The sequence below is a fragment of the Carcharodon carcharias genome, chromosome 1 (assembly GCF_017639515.1).
Source record: "Carcharodon carcharias isolate sCarCar2 chromosome 1, sCarCar2.pri, whole genome shotgun sequence".
NCBI lineage: Eukaryota > Metazoa > Chordata > Chondrichthyes > Lamniformes > Lamnidae > Carcharodon > Carcharodon carcharias.
In genome coordinates this window covers 226,304,331-226,314,547 of record NC_054467.1, presented here as the reverse complement: position 1 = coordinate 226,314,547, position 10,217 = coordinate 226,304,331, and the positions used below count along the sequence as shown (strand labels likewise).

The 10,217-nt window shown below is 41.1% G+C and overlaps 1 protein-coding gene across 6 annotated transcripts in view; it reads left to right on the top strand.

The window, feature by feature from the left end:
- Window positions 1-504: 504 nt before the first annotated feature.
- Window positions 505-10,217, top strand: part of c1h18orf25 (chromosome 1 C18orf25 homolog) — a 78,687-nt gene continuing 68,974 nt past the window's right edge. The window contains exons 1-2 of one of the 6 annotated variants that reach the window (XM_041194851.1): window positions 720-975; window positions 9,569-9,690. The gene's annotated coding sequence lies outside the window, so the exon portion shown is untranslated. Of the gene's footprint in view, window positions 612-714; window positions 976-7,299; window positions 7,337-9,568; window positions 9,691-10,217 lie in introns of those variants that run through there. The other 5 variants (XM_041194862.1, XM_041194872.1, XM_041194844.1 and 2 more) reach the window with 5 other exon arrangements.

Sequence of the window (10,217 nt, the reverse complement as noted above, 5' to 3'; positions counted from 1 at the left end):
GTGATAAGAGAAAATGTTACGAGGTGGGGAATACATAAAAAAACATGCACTTGAAGCAGGACTGGGGTGGGCTGTGGACCATAAGTCCTCACTCCCCAAATCTCAGCTCAGACAAACTTAGTGTTTGTAAGTGAGAGCGTGAATGTCATTAATTCCCTGTTATTTGACCCTACGTTATGCCCTTTTCTATGGCGAAGATTAGGTCATTTTTTTTTAAATAATGCTTATTAGCAAAATGATCTGTATAATTTTTTTCAAAAAGATGAATTTGCCAACAGTAAATGAGAGACTTTCTAATTATTCAAAGCGCATGGGAAATCGGATCTGGATTGAATTTGAAATACTTTTGTGACAAAATGAAAATATTTCATTTTTAAAATGGTGGCTATTGGAAAGGCTGGAGCTGGAATATTGCTATGGTAACCTTCAGGAAAGGGAATCGCTTCCGGCTCACAGGAGGCTGACCTTTCGCCTGTGGAGCCGGTGAAGCGGCCGCCATTTTGTGAGAAGCCGCAGACGGAGGAGGTAGACCCCTAGCCGGGACCATGTTGTCGGTCTACCGACCCACGACCTTCCGCGCCAACTTTCTGCTCGGGCACCGCCGCGCCCCTGTAAGCGATCCCGAGATTTAACATCACAGCTTCGAGGGACCGGAAGCTCGGGTGCGGAGAGGAGTGGGGGAGGAAAGGGGGGGGGGGGGGGGGGAAGGTTAAAAAAAAACTCTATTCCAAGCCAGAGTCTCCGCCATTTTGGAGAGGCAGCTGGCTGTCGGAGTGAGTCTGCGAAGAGAGGCCGCTGAGATTCAGAAGATCGGTTTTCCTGATTTTTTTTGTTGTCCTGCGGAAGGACCGCCTCCCTCCTCCTCCTCCTCCCCCGCCCCCCCATGAGTGACCTCGCGCCGCGCCGGTGAAGCTGCAGTGCGCAGGAGCGGAAGTGAGAGCTTGTTTTGGGAGCGAGGGATACATCCTCAAAACGGTAAGAAACTAAGAGGGAGAAAAAAAAGAGATAGAAATGAGAGCTTGAAGGCGTGGAGAAGAAAGGGTTGGAGGGGGACAGGCGGAATGAACGTGGAGAGGACGGGATCCCTGGGCTGAAGGGGTTTGTCGTATGAGGAAAGGTTGAGAAATCGGGCCTATACTCACTGGAGTTTAGTAGAATGAGAGGTGATCTGCTGAAGTCAGAGGGGACTTGACAGGGTAGATGCTGAGAGAATGTTTCCCCTCTTGGGGAAATCTAGAACTAGGGTGCACAGTTTAAAAATAAGGGGCCTCCCATTTAAGATGGAGATAAGGGATTTCTTCTGAGGTTGGTTAATCTTTGGCATTCTCTTCCACTGAGAGTGTTGGAGGCTGAGTCATTGAATATATTCAAGGCTGCGTAAAATAGATTTTTAATCCACGGGGATTCCAGGGTTATGGTGGGCAGGCAGGAAAGTGGAGTTAAGGCTGCCATCAGATCAGCCATGATCTTTTTTGAATGGCAGATGGCCTGCTCCTATTTATTTTTATTTGGAGGAAGAGAGATAGAGAGGGAGGATTGGAGTGGGGCAGACTGATGGGCAAACAAAGATAAAGTGGGAAGTGTGAGCTTAGTGGGGGAGAGAAGGGGCTGCATACAGATAAATAGGTGAATGAGGTGATGGAATAAATGAGAGATGCAAGAAGGAAGGGTCGCTGCAGACCATTGAGATTCACTGAGATGTATAAACAGAGACAGGTGTGTTTATGTTTTATATACACAAATGAGATTTGAGATGAGCATGTTATGTGCTGGCTCAAAGGAGGAAAGCAGGCTTGGCAGAAGGCACACAAGTGTATTTAGCCAGTGAGAGGTAAACCTGAGGTGAAGACAGTAAGCAGCTTGTATTTTTGTATTACCTTATTACATCTCTGTGTCTCAAAACTTGTCATGCATAATGAATGACTTAGAAGCGCAGTTACTGCTGTTATGTAGACAAAGTTGATTTTACACACCAAGACCCAAGTTAAAGTAAAATGACATGTTTGAGTTAATCTGTTTTTGAGAGTCAACTAGGGTGCTAGGAGAATTGTTTTTTTCTAGTGCCTTTAATGTCCAACTAAGAGACTTCGGGATTGACATAGAAACTTCAGAAACAGGGAGGCCAGAAGATAGTAAAATAAACACAGTCAAGTCTGCTAATAGACTGGGGAGACAAACTGAATAGAGATAAATGTTAAGAGAGAAATCAATACAGCCATAGAGAAAAGCTGAATACAGGAGGCCTTGGGACAAAGGGAGTCAAAGGTTTATGTTTGGAAACCAGGAGAGAAGGGCTTTGGAAAGAATTAAACGCATGGGCTGTGAAGAGGGAGAGAGACAAAGAGAAGGTTGGTGTGCAGGCACATGAGCTCAGAGAAGGAAGCCTTGCTAAATCTTCACAAACCACTGGTTAGTCTTCAACTGGTGTGTTGTGTTCAGTTCTGGGCACTGTACTTTAGGAAGGATGTCAAGCCCTCGAGTGGAGGTTTAACAGGATGATGCCAATGATGAGGGAATTCAGTTATTTGGAGAAGCTGGGATGTTTGTTCTTAGAGCAAAGAGATTAAGAGGAGTGATAATAAAATTATGAGGGGATTTTAATAAAGTATGGAGGGAGAAATTGTTCCCTTTGGCAAATTAATCAGTGACGAGCAGAGTGTCGTTAAGATCTGGAACACTACTGTAGTGGAATCAGATTCAATAGTGATTTTCAGAAGATAATTGGACATGTATTGAAGGGACTAATTTGTTGGATTATGGAGAAAAAACTGGAAAGTGGGACTAAATTGGACAATGTTTTAAAGAGCCAGCACAGGTACAGTAAAGTGAATGGCCCCCTAAGCTGATTCTCTGATTCTAATAAGGATAAATGGACAGGAGTAGCGGAGGTAGGAAACGGTATACTAAGTACAGGGATGCAATTCTGAGCACAAGGTGAATGACATAAGAGGGGAGGCACAGTCATATGTGGTTAGAGATTGACGGAGAGATGCTGATGGTCCTCAGTTTAATGTTTTGTAGGAAAAATGGCACCTCTGCACTGCCTTTAAGTGTCAGCCTGGATTATGTGTTCAGATTTCTGGAATTAGGACTTGAATCCACCAAGATAGGGAGAAATCTTTGCAACAGAATGATGCAGATAATGAGTCACAGGACTGATGTGGAGAAAGTTAGCCACAGGCATGTTAACTCAGAACCAGTTGTGTCTATTATGGAACAATAGGGAAAGGGTTTGCCTTGGGTCTGGAAGTGTTGGAGAGGTGTGGGTATGCCTTAGGGTTGATAGAAACAATCACAGACGTATAAGTAAACCTGGAGATGGAGAATGACGTAATACCAGGCCTAACATTTTGATGGGTAGACAGAGGATGTAAGAATCAAATTGGATAAGGCACAAAAGATAATGATAGACACCCAGGAGTAAAAAAGAGAGAGAGAGACAGACAGACAGGCTTGCAGTGAAAGAGATGAGCCAGGGATAGAGAAATAGAAAAAGGTGGGAGCAAACCAAGAAGGGGAGGTGGGTAACCTGGGAGTAAAAGTGCACTGGCAGGTGACCATGGAGCAAAATAAGCTTAAAGATGGACCCAGGGATATGTAGAAATAGAGGGAGAGATACACAATAGAGTGAAAGAGAGAAGCTATATGCAGTTTGATAAAAATGCAGTAATGACTTCAAACATCCTAAGTTTTGGGGGAATTCATGATCTAAGTTGCAAGAAAATTATCTTCAAATGGTGCCTAGTTTTTACAAAGAAGGATATTCAGGATTGATGGGAAGTAGAAGTATCGTTGTAGAGATTGGAATCAAACAAGATTTGGTGATCTGCAGTGCTAGATAGACAGTCTAACTCTAAGTTACTGCATTATTACTAATGCTGCGAATGTACTAAAAAAAAAACAGATTGAAGCTGGCTTCCCTAGTTCACCAGGGAACCTTTGAAACCCTATTTATAAAATTACTGGAAATTAATTTATTTACAATAGCATTCTTAATGTAAAACAATTTTTTAACAAGCAATAAAATGCTTTTTTGTCAAGTAGCACTTGAATTTTTAAAAAATAACTCGACACAAGGTACCTATATTTTTGGGGTGTAAACCAATCCTAAGAAGAATAAAATTGTGTGCTTTTGGCGTAGGTAACTGGATCAGATAAGGAAGATCTACAGCAGATGGGTGTTGCAGTAAGAAAGGGGAAACTTGATGAAGCAGTTATGAATGTGCTGTTGTTCATTGTGATCTTCTACAACTCAACTCAGCTAAAATAAAAAGTGATTACATGCATGGTGTTTCCTAGACCTGTACCTAGAGCTAGTTTGAAGTATTATCATTGAAGTTGATACCAGAACAACCTGATGTAGCTTCTCAGTATGTAAAATGGATCTGTGGCAAAGGTCGCAGTGCATCGTTGTTTCAGACATGTGGAAATACTTGTTCACAGTTAGAGTTTGCTGTACACAAATGGCTGCCACGTTTCCAACATTACATCAGTGACTGCACTTTAAAAGTACTTCAATGGCTGTAAAGCGTTTTGGAACAATTGTTGTGAAAGGTACTATGTAAATGAAAGTCTTTACTTTCTTTCAATCACTCCCCCATGTCCTCATTCCCTCCTACATTTCCATAACCCCTGTTCTCTCCTGAGCTCCTCTCACTCCCTTACCTCAGCAAATGATTTAAAAACAAAGCCTTGCATGTATCATAGCATCTTGTATGTCCTCAGGACATCACAAATCGCTTCACAGTCAATGAATCGCTTTAAACATAGTCAGCGTCGTAGGGAATGTGGCCAATTTGCACACAGCCAACTCTCCCACACATCAATGCGATGGTGACCAGATAACCTGTTTGTGCTGTTGACTGAGGGATAAATATTGACCACGACAGTGGGGATAATTAACCTGCTCTTCTTGGACAATAGTACCTTGGGATCTTTATGTCCACAAGAGAGTGGACAGGATCTCGATTTAATGTCTCATCTGAATTTCTTATCTCTGATAATGCAATACTCCCTCAATATTATATTGGAGTTTCAGCCTAGACTTTTGTGCTCAAGTCTCTGGAGTGAGATTTGAACAATAGCCATCTGACTCAGGTGAGAGTGCTACCAACTGAGCCATAGCTGACACCCGAGATTCAGAAATTAAAACAGAAAATGTTGGGAAACAGGTCTGGCAGCATCTGTGGAGAGAGAAAAAGTTAATGTTTTGAGTCCAATATGATTCTTTGGAATCAAAGAAGTTCCGAAGAAGAGACATATTGGACTTGAAACGTTAACTCTGTTTTTCTCTCTCCACAGGTACTGCCAGACCTGCTGAGTTCTGTTTTTATTTCAGATCTCCAGCAACCGCAGTATTTTGCTTTTATTTACCCAAGATTCAGATCTTTGTTCTCCGAGAGAGCATCATTTATTAAAAAAAATACTTTTTAGCAGAAAGGTGAAGTGGTACATTGTTTTGTTCTGAAATGATTGGGCTTGGGGTTGATGATGGGTTTGGAATTCCAAGATTAACAAGATTGTATTCTGTCACAGATCATTGAAAGTGTTTTTCCTCTATGCACCACTGCTGTTTTGCATTGTTGACCATTTGTAACTACTATATTTGAGAAGAATTTCTGAACAATGAGATGAATTTTTATGGATTTATGTAATTGTTGTAACAACTGTCTATGACTTGTGACACATTTTGTTCAGAAGCCTTTCTATTCTGACTAATCCCATTTTGCAGTAACTCTGCGGGCCTGATTTTCACTTGCTCAAAAACCATTCACTTGCACAGTTAAAATCAGGCCCTAGATATTTGCCAGCAAGAAAAGCCAAGGCTTGAATTGCAACTTAGTCGATAACATGTTTTGAAATTCTGCTGAGTTTGCTATGTATTCATGTAATTTCAGTTAATTTTGAAAAAAAAGTTGTTTCTAAGGTTTCAGGGTAAAATTCGCCCAGATGGCTCATTAATTATAGAGAACGTAAAAGCATTTTTTTCTTAGCAGCCAGAAGGACTGGCCAGAATAGAGTGTGACCACCTATTTCTCAATTAAACTTAAATCTCTAAGCATTTGCTAGACAAGTTCTACAGTGAGTTTTTGACCTTGGCAGATACGCTAATCTTTCTCCAACTTATAAAACCTTATCAAAGCATATCTCTTGAAATAAATCTTTGGTCATCTCGCCAAAATACAGTTTTCGTGGCTTGATGTCCCATTTTCTTTTGCCTAGCGTGAATCTCATTGAGATTTTATGATGTAAAAGGTACTATGTTAGTACACGTTGGTTGCTGTGGGCGAAGGTGATGCGTATAGGGGGCCAAAAATGAAAGTGAAGGGGGTAGTGGGAAGAATGAGCTGAGTAGAATTTGGCTAGTGATGTGTTGTTGGTTTTCGTTGTCAAAGCTTTAAAGTTCTGGCAGAACTGAAGCTCAAGTGAAGTGATTAATGGAATTATTAACCACAAGAAAATGCTCTGTGTATGATAATTTTATAATCAGTTTTCACATTTGTAAATTACAGTCAGATATAACAAAGCATGTCCATAAATCCAGATTGCAAAAGAGCTTATGTTCTAACTGAATTTCACAGTAAATTTCTACAGATTATTTGTGTCTTGATGTGTTACCTCACACAGTGCACATTTAGGTACAAATTGTATCTGAATGTGGCATCTGTTTTCTGTACTCGTAGTTGTTCAGGGCTTGAAATGAAAGATGTTGTGTCCCACTCTATTATTCAAAAATAGTATATATGTGGGACTGGGGGAAATGAGGGGCTGCATGATACTCATTTTACAATGTTGCATTGCCACTTCAATTTAGAAATAGTAACATTTAATTTAGAAATAGGTAGTCCCACTATTCTGGCCAGTCCTTCTGGCTGCTAAGAAAAGAAAAGCTTTTACATTGTCTAATTAATAAGCCATCTGTAATGTAAAGAAACGGCTTATACTGAGTTAGGTAGTTGCACTTTCTAAAAATTTATTCATTTACTGAATGTGGGCATTATTGGAAAGACAGGTATTTACTGAACATCCCTAATTACCCTTAAGGTGCTGATTAGCTGTCTTCTTGAACCACTGCAGTCCATGTGATGAAGGTGCTTTTAATATACTGTTAAATGGGGTGTTCAGGATTTTGACCCAGCAGTGATGAATGAATGGAAATATTATTCTCAAGTCAGATTGATGTGTAACATAAGAGGAGAACTTGCAGGTGGTGGTTCCCATTCACCTGCTGTCTTTGTCTTTCCAGGTGGTGGAGGGTGCTGAAGAAGCTTTGTTGAGATACAGTGGTGTACACTGCAGCCACATTGTGCCGATGGTATAAGGATGAATGTTTAAGGTGATGGATGAGGTACCAGTCAGTGGGCTGCTATGTTGTGGAGAGTCAATCACACTCTTGATTTGTGCCTTGTAGATGGCGGGCAAACTTTGGGGAGCCAGGAGGCAATTTAGTCACTGAAGAATTCCCAGCCTATGACCTGCTTTTGTACTCTTTTTATGTGGCTAGTCCAGTTAAGTTTCTGGTCATTGCTGACCAGCAGGATGTTGGTGATGGGGATTCAGTGACAGTAATGCTGTTGAATGTTAAGGGGAGGTAGTTGAACTCCCTCTTGTTGGAGATGGTCATTGTCTGGCATGAATGTTACTTGCCAGTTGTCAGCTCAAGCCTGATCAAGTCCTAGTTTGCCCTGGATGGTGTTGAACTTCTTGATTGTGGCAAGTGGTGGCTTTCCATCACACTCCTGATGAGTGCCTTGTCGTTGGAAAAGCTTTGAGTCAGGAGGTGAGTCACTCGTAACAGAATATCCAGCCTGTGACCTGCTGTTGTAGCCACATTAATTTATAAGGCTCGTCCTGTTAAGTTTCTGGTCAATAGTGACTCCCCCAGGATATTAATGGTGGAGGATTTGACATTGATATTACTGTTGAATGTCAAAGGAAGGTGCTTAACATATGTCTTGCTGGAGTTGGCCCTTGCCTGGCACTTGTTGGAACAAATTGTGCAATCATCAGTGAAAACCCCAACTTTTGACGTTGTGGAGGAAAGTCATTTGAAGCAACAGAAGATGAATGGGCTGAGGACACAGTCCTGAGTAATCCCTGCAACGTTGTCCTTTGGCATAGATGATTGGTCTCCAGCTCTCTTGCTTTGTGCTGATATTACTTCCGCTGGTGGAGATTTTTTCCCCCTGATTCCCGTTGACTGCAAATTTACGAGAGCTCCTTGATGTCAAGGGCAGTCACTCACAGCTTGCCTCACTTAGCTCCTGGAATTCAGCTTGTTCATCCATGTTTAGACTATTGCTGTTATGAGCTCTGCAGCCAAGTTGTCCTGGCAGAACCCAAAATGAGCATCAGTGAGTAAGTGCTACTTGATAACACTGTCACCTTCTATCACTTTGATTGAGATTGGGCTTATGGTGCATTAATTGGTTGGATTGGATTTGTCTTTTGTAGACAGACATACCTGGGCAATTTTGCTCATTTCTGGGAATATGCCCAGCAATGTTGTAGCTGACAAGAACAGTTAGGCCTGGGGCAGGGCTAGTTCTGGTGTACATCAGTAGCACCACAACCAGGATGATGGGACCCATAGTCTTAGCTATATCCAGTGCATTTAGTCATTTTCTTGGTATCATTTGGAATGAATTGAATTGGCTAAAGACTGGCATCTGTAATGGTGGGGCCCTCAGGAGGAGACTGAGATACCAATTCTACTAAACAGTTCTGTCTGAAGATGGTTGCAAACATTTCAACCTTGTCTTTTACACTTGCATGCTGGGCTCTGCCAACATTGAGGCAAGGATATTCATGGAGCCTCTTCCTCTTGTTAGTTCTTTAATTGTCCACCGTTGTTCACGACTGGATTTGACAGAACTGCAGAACTCTTGGCTCTATTTATAGCATGCCACATTAGTGTAGTCCAGTATTATAACTTGAACTGGTTGGCACCATTTTTTAGCTATGCCTGGTGTTGTTCTTGGCATGCTTTTCTACACTTTTTAAAAAATCTGGGTTGGTCCCTTGGCCTGATAGTGCTGGTAGAATGAGGGATATGCTGGGCCAACAGATTACAGACTGTGGTGGAAAACAATTCTGCAGGTGCTGATGTCCCACAATGCCTAATAAATGCCAGTTTGTAGCTGCAAAACCTGTTCCAAATTTATTGCTTTAAGCACAATGGAGAGTGTCTTCAGTCTGAAGACAAAACTTAATTATTTTGCTATGAATTGTTGGATGAAAATGGGGATGTTGAGCTCTGGCTATTACTCTTAGTTTTATGGTTGAAGGACCCCTGAAAATTTTGATCATGCCTGATGGCTGCCCTGAAAAATCTTTGGAAGCTTAGCACAAGAATGCAAATTATTTGGGGAATACAAATGTTAGGTTTCTAATGCTGTGAGCATTATATGAATTTGTTATTTAAAGTACACATATGCTCCTATGGTGTTCTGACCATAGAAAATTAACAAAAACAAATATACATGGAATTGGAGTTAACCTTGTGATATAGGTTGGTAATTGGGAGTGGACAGAGTATGGATAAAAAGAATATTTTCTGATTTGGCAGATGTTACAAGTGGTGTTTCCAGGGATCTACATTGGGGTGTTGGTGTTTCGCCATACACATGCATTGAAGGAATAGAGAGCTGTGGATCCACATTTGCAGATGACAAGAAGCTAAGAAGCACAGTGAGTTCTATAGATGGGGAAAGGAAAGTTATAAATGGGACATAAACAAATGTAAGTGAGTGGGTAAATCTGTGGCAGATGGAGTTCAACTTGGGGAAGTGTGTGGCCTTTGGTTCCAAGAAAGGAAAATTGTAATATTTTCATATTGTTATATGAGTTTGTGTACAGAAATCACAAAGCTAGTGCATCAGTACACAAAATAATCAAAAAGGCATTTGGTATGTTAACCCTTATCTCAAGGGGGTTAGAATGCAAAGGTGAGGAAATGATGCTTTAGTTATACAGAGCTTTGGTCAGACCCTATTTGGAGTACTGGTTTTGGGCATTTCGAAAACATTGTAAATCGCACTATTTGTTTGGTGCAGTTAGTTATAGATAATCTTTTTAAGATTACACGTAGGCTATAACAAAAGATGGAGACGTACCAGACTTGCAAATTCTGTTTAACATCTAGGTCTTTCAACATAAACATATTTAGGATTGAAAATCAGGAAGCACTTTTTCCACATAAAGGAAAGTGAAGTCTG